This window comes from Gopherus flavomarginatus, chromosome 1 (genome assembly GCF_025201925.1).
Source record: "Gopherus flavomarginatus isolate rGopFla2 chromosome 1, rGopFla2.mat.asm, whole genome shotgun sequence".
NCBI classification, from domain to species: Eukaryota; Metazoa; Chordata; order Testudines; family Testudinidae; genus Gopherus; species Gopherus flavomarginatus.
Window position 1 is genome coordinate 37,469,223 of NC_066617.1, and position 22,527 is coordinate 37,491,749.

A 22,527-nucleotide genomic window follows, 5' to 3' on the forward strand; every position below is an offset into this window, starting at 1 on the left:
GCCTAAGGACGCCCCTGACTGTATATATACACTATATATACAGAGAACATGAAACAATGGGTGTTACCATACACACTATAAGGAGAAGAATTATAACATTCAAAAACCAGTTGGAGAACACTTCAATCTCCCTGGTCACTCGATTACAGGCCTAAAAGTCGCAATATTACAACAGAAAAACTTCAAAAACAGACTCCAAGGAGAGACTGCTGAATTGGAATTAATTTGCAAATTGGACACCATCAAACTAGGCTTGAATAAAGACTGGGAGTGGATGGGCCATTACACAAAATAAAATTATTTCCCCATGCTTATTCCCCCACATCCTCCCCACGGTTTCTCACATCTCCTTGTCAATTGCTGGTAATGGGTCCTTTTCATTACCACTACAGACAGTTTTTTCTTTCCTGCTGATAATAGCTCACCTTAACTGATCACTCTCCTTATAATGTGTACGGTAACACCCATTGTTTCATGTTCTGTGTGTGTGTGTGTGTGTGTATATATATATATATATATATATATATATATATATATATATATATATATATATATATATATATATATACACACACACAATCTTCCTACTGTATTTTCCACTACATGCATCGGATGAAGTGGGCTGTAGCCCACAAAACTTATGCTACAATAAATTTGTTAGTCTCTAAGATGCCACAAGTACTCCTGTTCTTTTTGCTGATACAGACTAACACGGCTGCTACTCTGAAACTTGTCAAGGCTTGTGTCTCAACTCTTGCACAGGATAAGAGAACAAAGTTAGAATGTTACTATTTTAATGAACTTTAGGAATCAAAAGGGAGAAGTGACATGGATATTTTATTGAGCTTGCCTTAGCACAATGGCTACTAAAACTTCTGTCTCCCTTCTCCCCTTCACATCATTATAACCTACCCAGAATTTATACTTAACTCAATTGAAAATAATATTTCACCTCTTCTTTTTATTCATTTGGTTTTTGAAATTAGAAAAACAGAGCATAAAGACAAATCTAAAATAGACACGTTCATTCTGAGGTAAGGCGAAAATAGTCCATAAAGTTCCCATTAACCTAAATGTTAGGAACATTCGCTTAAGCTTTGAGTAGATTGTTAACTGAGTTCAGCAGCAGGGAAGACCACAGTTAATCAGCTCTGACTTCACTAGTAGTTACCCAGGAGTTAATATGAGTAACTTACATTTTAACCACTTGTATTTCCCTGGGTATACAGTAAGATAGGTGTGATAAATATGAAGTTATGCTCTTAGTCTAGCACTATGCAATATTGAAAATGACACACGCTTTGCTGTATACAAATAATAATGTCCTGACTTAAATAACAAACCGTTAAGGAGATCACAGAATACTAAAAAGACAATCCGTACAGAGGAAATATTTAATAAAATGGTATAAGCTCTTAGCAACAGTGTCTACTTAAAAAAAGTCCTGAGATTTGAGTCAATGATTTCTTAAATAGTAAGTACTACTTGCAGACTTACAGTGAAATTGATTTAAATCATCCACAACCATGACAAATATAGACAATTTATTCTGAAAGTACTGATTAGTGATTAGGCCGGTAACATATCAAACTCATGCTGATAAGGCTGAATCTGACACAAAAAATAACAGTAATGTAAAATCCCCACGGATAGCGTACCTCATTATCCATGATAAAACTCAGATAAGCATACATTCATATCTCAACAAAACTTTTTTCAAAGTCATTAACTTTGAAAATTAGAAAACAGTTCAATCCCAAGGCAAGTGTAAACACCAGATTAAACATAAATCCATTTACACATCAGTTTCCCTTCTGTTTCCCTTTTTGTTGTTGTTGCTACATTCTGAAGATGCACGTGTTGGAATCAGAATTTTCTTCCAGAGTCTAGCAGTGGGGAGCCTATGAGCTAATCAGCTTCGCCTCACCACTAACTGTGACTATAGTCTGTGAATTAAATGGAGGCATTTAAAAGAATTTCGCTAGCTAAGGAGGCATAACACAAACTGTACAAAGGGCAATTTAGAACTTGAGAATGGATGAAGACATGGAGATGTCAGTGAAATATTCAGAAACTAAATCTTCATTTTCCACTTGTTTGAACTCGACGCTGATTAGCTTTTCCTCTCCTCCATCTGTTTGATAGGGCACATTATTAATTGACAATAGTTATCTGGTTTATTTTTGTCCTAAATGAGTTACAGTTGTGATAACAGAGGTGTGATGGCTCTATTTTTAAAATATTCAGGCAGATATCTTGCTTTTCTTCCCCACACAAATCTCCCAGTGGCTTCACAGTTGCAGAGTTTGGAGTATACAGGGAATGTCAGGTCCATCGGGTAATAATTAATGAAATAACATGTCACTTATAAGGGTGCTTGTCTTCACTTACCCCCTCTTTTCTTTCTAAAATCCCAGTAGAGGTTCATATTTTAAAAACTTATTTAGGGGAGTTGGATATTCCTAGGATTTCTTTCCCCTAACTGACTCCTACTAATTAGTCTTACACAATTCCCTCAAAGCAGGCCTGAAAGCAAAAGGAAGCTGCACAACTGAGTTAAATAGTTGTAGGACCAATACTGTTCAACATATTCATAAATGATCTGGAAAAAGGGTTAAACAGTGAGGTGGGAAAATTTGCAGATGATACAAAATGACACAGGATAGTTAAGTCCAAAGCAGACTGCTAAGAGTTACAAAGGGATCTCACAAAACTGTGTGACTGGACAATAAAATGGCAGATGAAATTCAATATTGATAAATACAAAATAATGCACGTTGGAAAACATAATCCCAACTTTACATATAAAATGATGGGGTCTAAATTAGCTGTTACCACTCAAGAAAGATCTTGGAATTACTGTAGACAGTTCTGTGAAAACATCCATTCAATGTGCAGAAACAGTCTAAAAAACTAGCAATGTTGGGAATCATTAGGAAAGGGATAGATAATGAGACAGAAAATATCATATTACCTCTATATAAATCCATGGTATGCCCACATCTTGAATACTGTGTGCAGATCTGGTTACTCCATCTCAAAGATATATTGAATTGGAAAAGGTAGAAAAAAGGACAACAAATTATTAGGGATATGGGACAGATTTCATATGAGGAGAGACTAATAAGGCTGGGACTTTTCAGCTTGGAAAAGAGATGACTAAGGGGAGATATGATAAAGGTCTATAAAATCATGACTGGATGGAGAAAGTAAATAAGGAAGTATTATTTAGTCCTCATAGCACAAGAACTAGGGGTCACGAAATGAAATTAATAGGCATCAGGTTTAAAACAAAAGGAAATATTTCTTCACACAGTCAACCTGTAGAACTCTTTGACAGAGGATGTTATGAAGGCCAAGACTATAGCAGGGTTCAAAAAAGAACAGATAAATTCATGGAGGATATTAGTCAGGATGGGCAGAAATGGTGTCCCTAGCCTCCGTTTGCCAGAAGCTGGGAATGGGAAACAGGGAATGGATCACTTGATGATTACCTGTTCTGTTCATTTCCTCTGAAGCATCTGGCATTGGCCACTGTCAGAAGACAGGATACTGGGCTAGAGGTCTGTTATAACTTTCCTACTCAGATCTGAACCTTAGAGTTCAGAACATGGGAAGCTAGCATGAAACCTTCAAACTTAATTACCAGCTTGGATCTGATATTGCTGCCACCAGCCAGAATTTCAGTGTCTGGCTCACTTTGGTCTCCCCTAAACCTTCCCTGGGGAACCCCCAAGACTCAGATGCCCTGAGTCTCACCACAAAGGGAAATAACCCACTTCCCTTCTCCCTCTTTACCTCCTCCCAGATTTCCCTGCCCTGGGGACCCTAGGATACTCTCTGCTTCAAGTCCTTGAAACACAACTACCGAGAGATCAAATCTCTCTCTCCCCTCACCCAGAGGGTATGCAAAGTCAGGCTTAGTAAATTTTCCCTTTTCCCCCTGTCTTTTTCCTCCCACCAATTCCCTGATGAGCTGCAGACTCAATCCCCTTGAGCCCCCACAAAAAAAAATCCAACAGGTCTTAAAAAGAAAGAGACATAAAATTGGTCTCTGTATCAAGGTGACAATATACAGGCTCAGTTGCTTAACAGAAAAAATGAATAAACAGCCTTATCCAAAAAGAATACAATTTAAAACATTCCAGCAACTACACACATGTAAATACAAAAAAATATATAAACCTATTGTCTTACTATCCTTGTACTTACAACTTGGAAACAGAAGATTAGAAAGCCTGGAGATTTCTGTGGTCACTCTCAGAGCTCAGAAAGAGAACAGACCAAGACAAAGGACTCACACCCAAAACTTCCCTCCACCCAGATTTGAAAAAGTCTTGTTTCCTAATTGGTCCTCTGGTCAGGTGTTTGGTTCCCTTTGTTAACCCTTTACAGGTAAAAGAACATTAACCCTTAGCTATCTGTTTATGACAAGGTCTGATACAGTATATCTGTTATGTTATGTAGGATTAGCTCCTTGCTTAGCCGCACATGGTGAGCAGAATAAAGCACCCCACTGCCAAAGCGCTGCATTAATTTTGATGTAGGCCAAGCACCTCACACATAAAATACTCAGCAGGAAGGGGAAGGTAGAATGTTTAGAGCATTCACCAATGCCCACCCTAGAGTGTGGCAGAAGAGGACAAGAACCTCTCAAACTGCCTCAGAAAAGGGGAAAGGGACCTGTGAAAAAGAGGACAGGACAGCCACATTTAATATGAGCCTAGACATGTTTGGATAGTAATACACTGTTTGAATCAGCTCTTTGGTCTCTTTCTTTTCCAACTGTGCAAAGGGCCTGGAAAAAGTTACTTTAACTAATCAACTGCAGATTAGATCAACTGCAGATCTCTGGTGTGGTTAGAGCTGCACCAGAGCCATTCCTCTTGCCAGCAATCCTTGACTGGCATTGCTATTGCTAGTTTTGAAGTGTGGGGTACCATTAAAAACATCTAAGTATCAAAGCCCTAAAACTGAGATACCCCTCAAAACGCATTCACAGGAACATTTCTAATGAAGTTTCTTTGTAGTGAGTCCCCCAAAAAGCTGGACTTTGAATGAAAAGGGAAAGTGTGTGTGTGTGCGTGTGTGTAAAGATACGAAATGTTGGCATTAAAGAATCATCACGTTTTCCATAACTTCTCCTCCCCTTTGTAATACATTAATACATGATTTGTAATTATGTATTGTGAATGAGTACAGTTGAGGTAACGCTTAGGTCAAGGCTTAGGTGGCATAAGTGTGGTTTGGCCATTCTTCTTTAACACAGATTTTCCAATCTGCGTAAAGTGGTAGCGCTGACAGAACAGAGGTGATTTGGTGTTGGCAGATGTAAGTAAAATAATATACAAATATGTAACACCAGCCCTCTTTTCCTGGGAAGATGCGGGGGAGGGTGACACAAAAACATGACCCAGAAACTGAAGACCCAGCAGGAAAAATACAGAAGTTGGGTAATTGAAGCTTGCACTTGCATAACATATGGATTACCTGAAATCTAAAGGGTTTATGTGCTAAAAGCTGATTGGATAAAGATTAAGTAATTTGCAAGGTAGAAATGTATAACAGACCTAAGTGAACATGGGCCCAAACAGAAGAAACCCTAGACCAGAAACTGAAGAATGGGACTGAAGGCTCAGAGAAGGTGATCACTATAATGGAATGTGGAAGAACTTCCTGGTGCCCCAAAATGTGGTAAATTTGGGCCCATTTACCAATTCTGTCTTGTGTGTTATTATTTGTCTGGCATAAATATATATTCAGAAAGTATATGACAATACTTCTGACTGAATTTATGACTCAGTTTCTCAACTTTTTACTCTAACTGTAATTTCACTGAATTTAAGATAAGAAGAAACCACTAGATTGTCTAGTTAGGTCTGCTGTATATCACAGACAATGAAATTTCACCCAATTACCTTTAACCGAAGCCCAACAACATGAGTTGAAGTAAAATATGTCAGTCCTCAGGAGACTAAATTGTTGTGTGTCACAGCCAGAGAACAGGAGAGACCAAAGTGCCACCAATGTCTGAAGCCCCTGCAATAGCAGGGAATTGATTAGGTAAGATGCCCAGATGATCCTAGCAGGTGGACCGCACTCCATACTTCAGAGGAAGGTATAAAACTCTCAAGGTGCCTTGCAATCTGACCTGAGGAGGAATTCCTTCATGACCCTAAATTTGGTGATCATTATAACCCTATAGCAGGGGTCAGCAACCTCTCAGAAATGGTGTGCCGAGTCTTCATTTATTCACTCTAATTTAAGGTTTCGTATGCCAATAATATATTTTAACATTTTTAGAAGGTCTCTTTCTATAAGTCTATAATACATAACTAAACTATTGTATGTAAAGTAGATAAAGTTTTTAAAATGTTTAAGAAGCTTCATCTAAAAATAAATTAAAATGCAGAGCCCGCCAGACCAGTGGCCAGGTCTTGGGCAGTGTGTCACTGAAAATCAGCTTGCGTGCCGCCTTTGGCGCGCGTGCCATAGGTTGCCCTATAGCATGTGAGCAAGATCCACTAGCCAAGCAGATAGAAAGGAATTATCTGTACCACATCAGAGCATTGAGACACTCAGTTTGGTCTCCCATCTCCAGCAATGGCCAATTACTCATGCTTCTAAGGAAGGCAACCCTCCTCCCCACCCCCTGCCCACCACCACCAGAATACCCCGGGCCAAATGTGCATCAATGAAAAAGATGTCTTTCCTTAGCTCTACAGCCAACTGGCTGAAACTCTGAAGCATGAGATCTGATTATTGTCATTGTCTTAACACAGAGCACAACAGTTACGAGCATTCTGAGGGAAATGCACAGCTCACTGTTCACTCCAGGACCCATGAACAGAGGTTATGAACAGGAGGATTCACAGATTCAGAGACTCCAAGCCCAGAAGGGACCACTATGACCATTCAGGCCATAGAATTTCTCCCAGAAACTAGATTAAAAGACCTCTAATTTCATTTTCAAGACTCCAAGTGATAGTGAGTCCATCACCTGCCTTGATAAACTGTCCTGATGTTTAATTACCCTCACAGCTAGGAACTTGCATCTTAAGGATGAATTTGTCTAACTTCATCTTCCAGACACTGCATCTTGTTATGGCTTTGTCAAGGTTGAAAAGCTGCCCTGCTGTCAGATCTCTTTTCCATGTGTAAGTAACTACACACAGTGATAGCAAGTCACCTCTCAGTCTTTTCATTTTATCAAAAAAAAAAAAAAAAAAATAGGTTGAGTGTCTACACTGCCCCCTCTCAGAGCTCTCACCATAGGGTACTGGGGGATGAGGCATGGCCAGAGTGCTGCTGCATTCTGTCCATATTGACTCTTTGTGGACCATTACCAGTTACTGCAAATTAAAGCATGCCAGCTGGTTCCAGGGCATAGGGGGTGGAGATTAAGACGTTATACCTCCATCTTTGTGCCCACCTTGATTTCTACACTTAGCATTCCAACAATTGGTTCATTTAGCGCAGATCCTCAAAGGTATTTAGGCACCTAATTCCAATGGAAGTTAGGAACCCAAATCTATTTGACTATCTGGGCCTTTGTGTTCATCTTTTTGCTTCTGGATGCTCCAAACTGAAAAGTAATCTAGATATAGTCAAACTAAGATATTACATTGATGTTAAAGATAAGCTTTTAGGTCATCTATTCTAGTCCCAATGTAGGTGTGTCCTCTCTTGTATATTTACTTGATTTCTTCAGCTTAGGTATTAGTGTCATAAACAATAGGCATTAAACTTTTTTCACTGAGAAACTATCTCAGCCTTTAAACTAGTGTTGCTGTCAAACAGATTATCAAAATATTCATCTTTTTATAAAATCTTAAATGATCCTTGCCTTAATTTCATCCCATTATTTCCTTGTGCATCTGATTGTGCTATACTAAGATGTTCAAAAATGCAAAACCAAGATGTAAGCTATAATTGTAGCAAGTGTAGTGGGTTTGAGAGGTTCCTCACAGACCACTTCAGAGGGAAGCCACTACGCCATCTAGCTATCAAGAGTCAATTGGCAGGGGCTTAGCAAAGTACAGCATCAGTTAAGGGTCTAGGGCCCTAGCCCCTTGAGGGGGGATCAGGTAACCAGCACTCTGTCACCCAAGCTCCCTCGCTTGGACAGATGGCAACCACCACCAGACTCTAGCCCTCTGGGCAGGGCACAACAGCTAGTAGTCTTTATCCCAGCTTCTTGGCTTGGACAGAGCACAAGAAAACATAACCTTTGGCTGGACTAGAGTTCACTTCATTGACCTTTTCTAGTGCAAAAAAACAAAACCCCCTCCCATAGAAAAGTAGCTGGAGACCCAGAACTCAGTCTCTCAGGATTTTCAGCAAGGATTGCACAAGGTCAACCTCTCCATATTCAAGTCCCAAAAGGAACAAAAGAAATTAATTTAGTAACTCTACAAAATCTTATGAATAAATAATTTAATATTTACAACCTAACATGGTTATTTTATAATCCACATAAATTATCTTCACAGTTATACATAAACATAAATAAAGAAAATAAATTAAAATCTGAACAGTTCAGTCCCCACAGAAACACAATGGGAAGAAACTCAGTTTCCAAAAGCTTAGGTTGAGTTTACCTGAATCTCAGTTACAGTTTTGGATGACCAAATCTTTGATCACCACTCAGTCTGCTGAGTCAAAAACAACATCTTCCCTCCATTTGTTTGTAGGACTCTTCAGCTGGAATCCATGCAGATTTGTCCTCTGCCTCTGCTGAAAGCAGTTAGCCAGTTAGCTAACTGATTAACCAACCACTCAGTCTAGCATATAGAGTTAAAAAAAACCTTTTTTTACAAAAAAATACAAAATTGAGAATAGCAAAATATAAATCACTCTTTCCCCATTACTACATTTACAGAAAAGTTGGTGAATCATACCAATTGAGACAACTTAACTGAAACACTTTGGCTAAAATCAAATGACATTCAAAGTATACAAGTAAAATAAATTATTTTTCTGTCTCAATTTCACCTTTCTATAATTAACATTTCCCATGCTTCCCTGTGAGAGGGTTAACAGTATCACTAGTCTACCGCAAGATTCTTCAGATTTGGGGAAAACAGCCTAGTTTCGGCTCCTGGGCTAAGTTTTTCCCAATTCACATTGGGCACATGGCCTTTTGTAAAGCTGCCACCCTGACTCTTTGCCCTCATGGAGGCTGACTTGAGCAACAAGGAACCTATTGAAACAGACCCAAAGCTACAACATCCAATTCCAGAAGCTTCTGGATGTAGTGTTAAATCTGCCTAACAATGACCCAGGCACAACTCACTCCTGCCTCCCTGAATGGGTCTGTTAAAGAGTTATCTCTCTATGAAGAATATAGAGTACACAAACACAGGCCTTCAGGCCTCAGGTGGGTAGGCTGTCCCCAGGGATGGGGTTGGCAGAAGGGGGTAGGAGGACCTACTTCACTGAGTCCCTTCCGAGGACCCTGCCAGTGGCTAGTGATCCCACCACTGGGTCAGCAGGGACCCCCCCTGCAACATGCTGACCCAACTCCTGATGCCATAACCAACCTAATGTCTGGTTTCCCAGGGCTACTTCCTACTATAGTCTGTTGTAGGGCTCCATTCTTTGCGGTCCTCTATCTCCTCAGGATACTTTGCAGATGGCAGTCTCAGCAGTTCATAAAAGTATTCAGCAGACTGAAGACCCAGCAGCTCCTCTGGGTATTCGGCAGATGGCAGCAAGGCAGAGGCATGTGCTTCCTTTGCTGGTCCTGGCCCACCTGAGCTGGAGGCCCTGCCTCTCATACTTCCTGTCCAGCCCTTCTGCCAGGTCTGACTGAGAGGGAGGCTACCCTGCTTCACTACAGAAAGGCAAATTATAGGGTAGATATTTTTGTTTTTAAAAGACCTTTCATTCCAAGAAAGAGACAAATTGGCTAGAGCCCATCTGCAAGTCAGAAGAGTGAGAGCACACTAACAGAAGCAGAAGATAGATAAAATACCATTCTCAATGGTAAATGGCCAGCTACACTATGTAAGTAGAAAACTAATTTCAATCCTGGCAGACCAAATTCTGCCTTCATTCCTAGTGGTGAAACTCCAAGAAAATCAGTGGGATTGCGTACATGGAATTGACAACAGAATTTGACCCCCAGACCTGTGTAATTAATATCCATAATAGCAACCTTTTTATTTACAGTTCATTTTAGTGGTCATGAAAGCTACTGTATTAACAGTCTTGGAGACCTGAAACCTCTCTCATGCCATAGGTAAAACAGATCACAAGCAACAATAGAGAAAGTTACCCAACCACTACTCACCAACTGGGAATTCATCCCTGTAGTGGTGAAAGTCTGCACCATCGTCACCATATTTATTGCATGATTTTTTTAAGATTCTCTTTTCTTGTTGTTGTTTTGTTGTTTATTAAAGTGTACCTTAAAGATCAGTGAAGATGGACTCATGATGTATTGGAGCCCTTTCAATTTTTAATTTGCCAATTTTCCTGAATCTGATACAAGCAGATTACTGGTCATTCCTTTCTTTCAGAATCTGTTTTGCACGTAAGTTTGAAGATATACATTTCCTTAAAATAGTCATAATGAAAATGTTTGAGGTCATTGTAAAAGAAATAATTATAGCTTACTGCAGTCAGCTATGGTTATGCAGTTGACAGTCTTACATTGTATCTCAAATATACGATCAAAATAAATTAAGGTTTTATGCTTATGCTGAGCTTTTACATATGTTAAATATTAAAAATCACCATTAATTATTACTTTGTCAACAGTAAGCTACAGTAGATGTGGCATGTATACAATATACCAGGGATCGGCAACCTTTGGCACACGGCTCACCAGAGTAAGCACCCGGATGGGCCAGGCCAGTTTGTTTACCTGACGCGTCTGCAGGTTCAGCCGATGGCGGCGCCTGCTGGCCACGGTTCACCGTTCCAGGCCAATGGGGGCAGTGGGAAGTGGTGGTCAGCACATTCCTCTGCTTCCCGTAGCCCCCATTGGATAAACGAACTGTCCCAGCCCGCCAGGGTGTTTACCCTGATGAGTCACATGCCAAAGGTTGCCGATCCCTGCAATATACCATTCTTTGTTTGGGATATCTGTGCATAAATTTAGAGACAGATTTTAAAAAGTATTCAGCTATTGATTCCCCATTATCCATGATGAGGCCATCTCAACAAGGGCAAGATTTTTCAGAAGAGACCAGTGATGTAGTGGGTTCCCAAGCTGATAAACTTTAAAGGGGGTTGATTTTGAGAAGATGTTCTACACTCTGAAAATCTGGCTCCTTTAAGGTGCCTCACATTGGGGCCCTCAAAACTGAGACACCCAAAATGAAAGTCCCGGCCTTGTTGAGATTCTTAGACCTAAGTAATGGCAGTAGATAGTATATGGCCATCATCCTGGATAATGAACTTTTTTTTTCCCCCCACAGTGATATGTTTTAGCTTCTACCTTTCAGGATTATACCAGCACATGCCACTTATAGCCAATATTACTAATTTTCCACTTTTTGAAAATATTTTCCTCCTCTCTCCTCCCCTATGTCTGGTTTGTAAAGAACCAAAATACATCACCTCATGCTTTTCAAGATAGAGTTAATGGCAGTATGTGAAATGCACTGATATCTGGATAAAGTACAGTACTTTGCGTCTTGAAACATCATGGGCGACCAAACATCTAAAAAGTTGTTGAAACTCAAATGATACAATGGAGAAATGCACAACACATTATAATTAAAGGAATGGGACAGATTAGATCAAATTGCCATCACAAAAAACATGCAGATGACTTGCCTCATGTGGCCATAAAGGGGCATTGCAATATCTTGGCTTAGCTGGGACATCTGGTCAGTTTATGTGAGGTTCTTTGTGGTGCTGATTCAACACTAAACATCTATCTTTTAATTTCACTATTACTGATTTTCTAAAGTTCTACATCATTCCCCCTAATTAGTAATGATAATAGGTTAGGTTAAGATAAACCACACTAATTATTGTAACTCTGACTATTAGATGCCCCAGGAAGCGCCCAAGAGTCTACTTTGTGCCATTATGGGCTGATTTCATAGCAGTCTTATTGGCACTGCATCAAACCTGCACATATGGACAAAAAAGGAGTTTACAAACACTTTCAAAAATACAAATTAGTAGTGCACTAAATAAACTAAAATTAGGATTTAGAATCAGTTGTTTCAGTAAATAACGATTGCACTAGTGCCATAGCAGCCTTAAAAAGTGCATTTAAGTGCACATATATACAGGTTTCTTGTGTGGTAATTGAAAAGATTTTTATATTTTTCTTCAGAAGAAAACATAAACAGATTGTATCATTAGGTATATGAAAAGATGACAGCTCTAACCTTTTATCACCGGCAAAAAACCTTGTAGTTTAGTCTGAACGTCTACCTGAACTAAGAATCCTCCAAAATGAATTAATACAAGGTGAAAACAGTCTGAAATAGTAAGACAGACTATTAACTTAAGGTAAAAATTATAAATTTAACAGTAAAATGTTTTAAAATATGATTTTGTTGACCCATTACACCGTGGGTAAAATTCTACACTCAACTGTATCAGTGAAGCCATGTAACTCAGTCAACCTAGGGAAAGTTACTCTGCATTTACATTAGAGTAGCTGAGAACAGAATTTTTCTTAAATTCTAGTTTCTCTACAATCCATGTCAGTCTCCTTTTTTACTTTGAAATGGAAATGGACTTAAGCCACAAAGTTCAGGCCTGGTTTGCTGACATGCTAAAATTTGGGACTATTTAGGTCTGGCATTGGCAAAATTTGGATCTGGATTCAGATGTGGACAAACACTTATCGTCTGAAGTGGTCTGGGCCAGAGTTTTGTTTCAGGCGCCTTTATACTTTAAAAATGTTTGTTAGAAAATGTTAGGGATTGCATGTGGAACTGTAGACTCAATATGGTGGTTCAGGGAACTATGTTTTCCTGCACATTCCTCTGCAGACAGACTTATATTTAATGCAAGAATCCGGCCAGGAATTAACAGAGTTCAGAGATGTATTATCTATGGATCTTTTCTCTGACTTCTACTCCACAGCCACAGGAGGCCCCAGCTAATAGCAGCAGGAGTTAACTGTAAGGAACTATAAGATCTTTCTTCTAAATCCTTAATCACAACTGTACATTACCATATGGTAATGTCTGATCATTTTTAGAATAAGCTGCAAGACCCACCTTTTTGATAACACATTTTCATCCTAATAGTAAGGTATTTTATATTTAAAAAATAACCACATACACCATAGGAAAGTTGTGGAATCTCCATCTCTGGAGATATTTAAGAGTAGGTTAGATAAATGTCTATTAGGGATGGTCTAGACAATATTTGGTCCTGCCATGAGGGCAGGGGACTGGACTCGAACACCTCTCGAGGTCCCTTCCAGTCCTGGAGTCTGAGTCTATAAGCAGAGGCTCCTAGAACTTAAGAAAGATGGAAAGCAGAATACCTCATGAAAGATGGATACTACAGAAAAAACAGATGGATAATTATAATATTTGGGTTGATTAGACAATCAAATAGAGAATAGAGAAATATTTGCTGTAAGGTTATTTATGTCTCATCACTAAAGATGATCGGGGGTAGGAATATTTGTAAATAAAAAGAACAAAAACTACAGGGCTGCCCAGAGGATTCAGGGGGCCTGGGGTAAAGCAATTTTGGGGGCCCCTTCCATAAAAAAAGTTGTAATACTATAGAATATTATATTCTTGTGGAGGCCCCTGTGGGGTCCCAGGCCTGGGGCAAATTGCCCCACTTGCCCCCGCTCTGGGCAGCCCTGAAAAACTGAACAGCACAAATACTATAGTTTTAGAAATTCTTTATATGTGGAAATTACTACAAAATACATTAATGACACCAGGAATCTAGAGATAGATAGACATTACCAACTAATGGAAAAGGGTGCTTCTAAGGCCAAGAAGAAATTGAGTCACTGGATATTGGGCATGGAAGTACCAGATATAGAACTTTCAATGACGCTGCGGTGCTAATAGATTAGGCGATGCAGACAGTGTTGTGCTAACATACTGTCCAGTTGTTATCTGCAGTGCAAATATCTGTGATCTAAAAATCACCCTCTCCACTGGAAATTGACACTTCCAACTTCTTATCATGCTGATCTTTTCTTGTTATTTTCATACATTGCAAGCTATTTTAAACATCATATTGGCTAATTCTGCTCTCAGTTTTCAAACTATCACATTGTTCACCCACTTGTACATTCTAACTCAGGAACAGAAGGATAAATTTTATCTCCATTTATTTCACTGGAAAACTTGTTGCCTGTTTCCAAATATGAATCTATGTAAAAATCCAAATATTAATTACAGCTTTCAAATCCAAATCTTAGGCGCAAAAGACATATATAGGATTTCTGGGAGGGGGAAAGAGACTTTTTGGGCCTCTCTTCAAAATGTTTGAAGTCCTCAAACTGAAACTCATTTTAAATAAGAAAGGATTAGAAAGAGATGTGTGGATTGATGCCAGCTTCCTCTGAGGCTACAGAAATGCAAGCAAGATGCTTTAGGTGCAAATGATGCACACATATAAACATTTCCCACCCCCCACCAAGGGACAGTTCTCCAAATAAGCCATTAGGACTACAACCCCTGGAATGTTGTTTTTTTTTTTAATGTGAACTGTTGCATTTTAAGATCTCTTTTTTTCAAATAATTTAACTACAGATAGAGTAGCCAGAAATATAAATATATACTCAAAAGAAGCTTTCCATCCCCCTCCTCTACACTGACAGTGATAACCATGGAAACACAACAAAATACATCAGCATAAACAAACTATATAAAAGTAAGTAACAAAGGATGGCTGAGCATCTGGGCCAAACCTGAATGAGAGGCATTATGACCAGGCGCAGAGGGTCATAGCACTTCTCAGGTTTGGCATCCACAGTGTGGGGACTGGCCTGCCTGCCCCAAAATAGGCCCTGATCCCACAGTCACCACCACCAGGGCATCATTGCTCTCGGCCTCAGTCAACCTTCCAGGTTGAAAGTCCAGACACAGAAGTGGGGGTTGCGAGTTGAGGATACTGCTCCCACTAGCACTATGACCCTCTGAGGTAGCCTGGATGTTTCCCTCAACTTCCCATCTGGCTTAATGAATCAGTGATGGGACCTCAGACAGAAACCTGAGTGCCCTTGGCCATTGGCTTTGTAGGACCCAATGGGCAGATGTGGGTGGCTACATGGAGGATCATGAAAAAAGAGTTTATGGAAAATCTTGTGACAAGCTTTTACCCCTAGCTACTGGCTGATGATTTGAAAGCTATCTTTATAATAAAAGAGACTGGAAAATTATTTTTAAAGAATATGACAACTAAGACTAGCATAAACAATTAAAAGTACCACAAAATCTGGGGATTGGCAAACACAGGCTTTTTTTGAGCCTCAAGGCCTCTACTCATCCCCTATTTGAGTACTTTAGCAGCCTGATCCAACATCCACTGGTGCCAAAAGTTTTTCCACTGATTTGAATAGGCTTTGAATTAAGTCTTAGAGAAAGAAAAGATATAGGACACAAATGTGGGGGAACAGACTTACTTGCACATGGGTTCCTTTCTCCCCCTTTCAGCTGGGTGTCTGTTTACTCATTCATTGTGTAGTAAACCCCAGAATTTTCAAAGAGTTGTCTAGAGTTTAGTCATAGAAATCCCTGTGACTAACAAGGGGACCACTTGTGCCAGATTCTGGAGACCTTATTTAAACCAGTGAGTCTTTTCTCAGGCAAGTAGCCCTACTGAAATCTGTATGATTATTTGAGTAAGTCCTTGCTATAGTGAGTAGAATTTCCACAATCAGTCTTTCAATATCTCTCTTAAAAGCTAGGAGCAAATTTCTGTTCCATGTCTAAAGAGCTGCTTTCTTCACCTTAACATGAACTTCACAGCTAACCTGATGGGTGTATTTGATCAGATGCAGAAGCGCCCCAAAATATGATCTGCTTCCAATTTCTCCCCCCCCCCACACTTGTTATTTTTCTGACTATAGTGGAACCAACACACTAATAATTAATAATTTTCAATAAGAATTATTAGCTGTGTCATGCATTATATCAGATCACAGCATCTTATTTGACTAGGAAGAAAGGTAAAGTGATATTTCTCTGTAATAAAGTTAGCTATCAGCATCACATGAGCATGGTGGTGTCAGCTGTGGTGTATTGTCTCTTCAAAACAAATCAGAAAAAAAAAGACTATAAATATACTAAAAATCAGTAAAATCAAATTCCTATCACATTGCATTATGTTCTGGCCCAGATCAGGTCTGACCCCATGTGGGTGAGTGTTTGGACAGAGAACACAACAATCCTTCACCTCTTGCACTTCTGCAGAGAGGCTAGCTCTCCGTTCCCTGAAGGGGCAGGGTGAGGGCCAGACCATGATTCTGCTCCTACTGCTCCGCTGACTCTGGTGGCTGAAACTAGCAAAACAGCTGCAAAAGCAGTTTGACCAGGCATTGCTGCACTGGGAGGGGAGCAGGAAAGATGGGCCCAGCCAGAAACTTTGAATTGAGACCTGAGCAGGTAAACTCCCATCTTAAGACATTAGGAAGGAAACTACAGGGAGGAGGAGCCAGTCAGCAGAGAGTAGATTCAGCAGCGGTTTAAGGAGGGACCAGAAGACACTGCGTTTCTCAGACTGACTTCGTAGATTTCACTCTTGAATTTTCCCTCCCCTGTGCTGATTGGCTCTTTTCTCTTACCCCCTCATCTCTCACAGTCTCCAAACAACCCTCTCTCCTGTCCTCCTTATTTTAAGTGAATCCCCTCCCAGCTAACCCCCAGGCAGAGGATTTCAGTAACAAAACAATCAAACAAAAAACACATGACACTAACATGAAGTTTTCAAACTATCACATTGTTCACCCACTTGTACATTCTAACTCTTTCCCTTACCTTTCATCTGTGTCATCTGTTTAGAACAGAAACTCCCTGGGATAGAGGCAGTCTCTCATTCTATGTTTGTACACTGCCTGCCATAACGAAGCCCTGTTCTCAGCCAGCCCCTCAGCACTCCCATAATAAACACAATAAACAATAACAACAAATACGCCACACCATCCTTGCAAATGAACATGGCCTAGTGCTAAGGGAGACACATTCTTTACAGAGTGCTGAAATCAGAGGTGAAAGTAAGCCGGTACAAGCTGGTACAGCGTATCAGCAAGAGCCAGTATGCCGTGCCAGACTGCACCAGCTTTCACTGTGGGGATTTAAAGGGCTCTGGGCTCCCAGCCCAGCCAGAGCCCTTTAAACCCCCCTCCTCTGGCTCCGGCGGCCAGGCTGGGGCTGGATTTAAAGGGCTCTGGGTTGCCACGGCAGCAGTCAGCCCAGAGCCCTTTAAGCCACCCGCCGCAGCTGAGATTAAAAGGGCTCAGAGCTCCCCACTGCTGTGGGCAGCCCAGAGCCCTTTGAATCCTGGCCATGGCTCCAGTGGTCAGGCTGGAGCCAGGATTTAAAGGGCTTGGAGCTCCTCTCAGCGGCCCTTTTAAATACCTACCCAAGCTCCACAAAGCTCAGGGTTCTCCATGGCAGCCGGAGCCCTGAGCCCTTTAATTTGCTCCTGAGCTCTGCAGCTGGGAGGTCCTGGTTGATTTAAAGGCCCTGAGTCTCCCAGCCACAGCTGGTGCCCCAGGGCCTTTAAATCTTGAGGCCATGCCCCTTCCGGATGAGGCCACGCCCCCTCAGGACTCCAGCAGTACCAGTAAGTCCTGTAAGTTACTTTCACCTCTGGCTGAAGTGACTATCTGTGCTCGCCCACATCCCCATGAGGATTATTGGCTGAGTCATCCAGAAATGTTTTCATGTTCTCTGGACTGATCTTGAAGAGCTGTGCTCTAGGAGCTCAGACCAGTTTGCAGTATTTAAAGATATTCAGAACACTTTCTTTAATAAAAATATGCTGATCCCTTGTGGAAAACTCATCAAATCTGCTGACCTATGTTTTCTGAACACCACCCACCGCCCCGACACACACACCTATTTCCTCTTTTTTTGTTCTTATAGGCATTTTTATAACAAGAGGATCTTTGAAAGACAAGGTGAGTGGGGTAATATCTTTTATCGGACTCATTTCTGTTTATGAAACAAACAAGCTTTAGATCAGGGCTTGGCAACCTTTGGCACACGGCCCCCCTGTGTAAGGTTTGTTTACCTGCCGCATCCACAGGTTCAGCCGATCACAGCTCCCTCTGGCCGCCGTTCTCTGCTCCAGGCCAGTGGGGGCGGCGGGAAGTGGTGCAGGCCGAGGGAGTTTGTTGACATTACAAAGAGAGGTATTCTAACCAGATGGGGAATAAGGAGTTGACACATTCATAAGGAACATGGAGATGCTCTTTTCTGGAAATGTTCTGACTGATAAAAAACAGGGAAGAAAGGAGGGAAAAAATCAGACACTGTGGTAAACACTCTGCAGCGCTGCCCCTGGAGCAACTCAGGATCCCAAAGATGCAAAGATGACTTAAAGTTGCTTTATTCCCTGGACCCCAGGCTGTGAGCTCTATGCTGCATCTCTTAGTGACACAGCACAGAATCTCACCCAATAAATGTTGGGAACTTTTTCTTTGTCTTCTGGTTTTTGAGGTCACATTTTCAAACTTTTCTCCACAACCTTGAGGTCTAGAAGCTTACTTTTTTTTTTTTAAAAGTGAAAGTTGATTTTCTGATGTAAAGGTCTGGCTCCAGGAGCTGAGGTTTTAAGGAAACCATCAAATACCACAAGACTCATGATAAAATTGGAAGAGGCAGCCACACTAGGTCTGCAGCTACACACATCTACTGGCCAGCCCCCAGTAGAGGGGGAGAAAGGATCACAGATGCTCCTACTACACTGAAGCTCAACTATCTGGGAAAAACATTGTACTCCCTCAAACCTCATAGCAAATCCCTATAACTGGGTCCATTCAGTCATAATTTGTGCAGGAGTTTAGGCTCTATGAAGATATGGAATAAGGGGATGTTACACATCAGACTAACTGATGATAGGAAGATCACTTCACTTGATTTTTGTAAATGAAAATATATTTTGAGTGTTAACTGCCTGTTTCTGCTGAATCCCTTAGCTTAGACATGGACTGGCAAGAAAGATCTTTTTTGTTAACATTGTCAACTTGTTTTAAGACGGAGTTTGATAAGTTTATGAAAAGGATTAAAATGTTGGGTTGCCTGCAATGGCATAGAACTAGATTCAGTGACCCAGGAGCCCCCTTCCAGTCCTATATTCCCATTTTCCATTTTAAATTGGGGGTGGGGGAAAAGCAGCCACCCTCCTCCCTGAGGGATAATGACTGACAAATCATAAAATCTTTGGGACTGGAACAGACTGTTATTGATTCAAAGATTCTAGGGCTCGAAGAGACTTCGAGAGGTCATCGAGCCCAGTCTCCTGCCCTTATGGGCAGGACCAAATATTATCTAGACCATCCTTGATAGACATTTATCTAACTTACTCTTAAATATCTCCAGAGATGGAGATTCCACAACCTCCCTAGGCAATTTATTCCATTGTTTAACCACCCAGACAGTTAGGAACTTTTTCCTAATGTCCAACCTAAACCTCCCTTGCTGCCGTTTAAGCCCATTGCTTCTTGTTCATCTTAGCCTCTAAAGATAGCACAAGTTTTCTCCCTCCTCCTTATGACACCCTTTTAGATACCTGAAAACTGCTATCATGTCCCCTCTCAGTCTTCTCCTTTCCAAACTAAACAAACCCAATTCTTTCAGCCTTCCTTCATAGGTCATGTTCTCTAGACCTTTAATCATTCTTGTTCTTCTCTGGACCCTCTCCAATTTCTCCATCTTTCTTGAAATGCAGTGCCCAGAACTGGACACACTATTCCAGTTTTCAGAGTAGCAGCCGTATTAGTCTGTATCTGCAAAAAGAACAAGAGTACTTGTGGCACCTTAGAGACTAACAAATTTATTTCAGCATGAGCTTTCGTGAGCTACAGCTCACTTCTTCAGATGCACAGAATGGAACACACAGATAGGAGATATTTATACATACAGAGAACATGAAAAGATGGAAGTATGCATACCAGCAGGAAGAGTCTAATCAATTGAGATGAGCTATCGTCAGCAGGAGAAAAAAAACTTTTGAAGTGATAATTCCAGTTGAGGCCTAACCAGCGCAGAGTAGAGCGGAAGAATGAATTCTCGTGTCTTGCTCACAACACTCCTGTTAATGCATCCCAGAATCATGTTTGCTTTTTTTGCAACAGCATCACACTGACTCATATTTAGCTTGTGGTCCACTATAACCCCTAGATCCCTTTCTGTGGTATTCCTTCCTAGACAGTCTTTTCCCATTCTGCATGTATGAAACTGATTTTTCCTTCCTAAGTAGAGCACTTTGCATTTGTCTTTATTAAACTTCATCCTGTTTACCTCAGACCATTTCTCCAGTTTGTCCAGATCATTTTGAATTATGACCCTATCCTCCAAAGCAGCTGCAAATCCCCCCACCCTCCCAGTTTGGTATCATCTGCATACTTAATAAGCGTACTTTCTATACCAATTCTTGATGAAGATATTGAACAGACCCCTGCGGAACCCCACTTGTTATACCTTTCCAGAAGGATTGGGAACCATTAATAACTACTCTTTGAGTATGGTTATCCAGACAATTATGCACCCACCTTATAGTTGCCCCATCTAAGTTATATTTGCCTAGTTTATTGATCAGAATATCATGCGAGACCGTATCAAATGCCTTACTAAAGTCTAGGTATACCACATCCACTGCTTCTCCCTTATCCACAAGACTCATTATCCTATCAAAGAAAGCTATCAGATTGGTTTGACATGATTTGTTCTTTACAAATCCACGCTGGCTATTCCCTATCACCTTACCACCTTCCAAGTGTTTGTAGATGATTTCTTTAATTACTTGCTCCATTATCTTTCCTGGCACAGAAGTTAAACTAACTGGTCTGTAGTTTCCCGGGTTGTTTTTATTTCCTTTTTTATAGATGGACACAATATTTGCCCTTTTCCAGTTTTCTGGAATCTCTCCCATCTCCTGTGATTTTCCAAAGATAATAGCTAGAGGCTCAGATACCTCCTCTATTAGCTCCTTGAGTATTCTAGGCTGCATTTCATCAGGCCTTGGTGACTTGCAGGCACCTAACTTTTCTAAGTGATTTTTAACTTGTTATTTTTTTATTTTATCTTCTAAACCTACCCCCTTCCCATTAGCATTCACTAGGTTAGGCATTCCTTCAGACTTCTCAGTGAAGACCGAAACAAAGAAGTCATTAAGCGTCTCTGCCATTTCCAAGTTTCCTGTTACTGTTTCTCCCTCCACACTGAGCTGTGGGCCTACCCTGTCCTTGGTCTTCCTTTTGTTTCTAATGTATTGATAAAAAGTCTTCTTGTTTCCCTTTATTCCTGTAGCTAGTTTGAGTTCATTTTGTGCCTTTGCCTTTCTAATCTTGCCCCTGCATTCCTGTGTTTTTTGCCTATATTCATCTGTAAACAGGCGGACTCACCCCCACGGCGCCTCTTGCTGGTTGTCCTGCGAATTAGCTCAGGTTCCAGTGGAGCACCCTCTGCAGGCCGGTGATCCGCCTTGTTTCCTGCTACGGGCCCCATGTCCCTCCCTGGACTCCGGTGCCCCTTTTACATGGGGTTCTTCCCCATGGCAACAACCCCTTTTCCTTAGGAGTTTCCCCTCCCTGGGAACTCCCCACCCTCTATCCCCACTTTGCTTCAGTGTAGACTACTGCCAGTCACTTGTCTAGCCCCATGCCCTGGGGCAGACTGCAGTATCAGCCACTCATCATCAGCAAAGGGGTTTGGACCTGCTGCCTTGGCCTACCCCTGGGTTGCACCCTGTAACCCCCAGTACCTCTTAGCCTTCTACTAGGCTGCAGCCTGGGGCTTTCCAGGCAGGAGCTCCCCAGCTTCTCTGCCTTTCCCCAGCCCCGCTTCACCCTAGGTACCTTATTTGGTTCCCTGCAGCCAGGCCCTTCTCTCTCTGAACACAGAGTCTGCCCTTGGCTTCCCTGGCTTTCTTATTCGGCCCTGTCGCTCAGTTTGGGGTGTGGCCCCCAGCTGCAGCCACTCCCCCAATCAGCCCAGCCTAAAAGGCTGCTTTCTCCAGCCCCAGCCCTTATCCAGGGCTGTTTTAACCTTTTCAGGTCAGGAGCAGGGATCCACCCTGCTACATCATCCTTTGCCCCTTCTGCGGCGTGAGGGAGACCCTGGCGCACGTTTACTTAGAGTGCGCCAGGTTGCAGCCCCTACACCGGCTCCTCATTAACATCCTCTTACGTTTCTGGCTGCACTTTTCCCCTCACCTCCTTCGCTACGCACTCCCTATCTGTGGCCCCACGACATCCCGGGACCTCCTGGTCAACCTCCTCCTTGCCCTGGCTAAAAAGGCCATCTACACGACCAGGGAGAGGAGGTTGGCTGATGGAGACCCCGGTGACTGTGGGGCTTGTTTCCGATCCATGGTCCGTTCACGCATCCGGGCGGAGTTCCTCTGGGC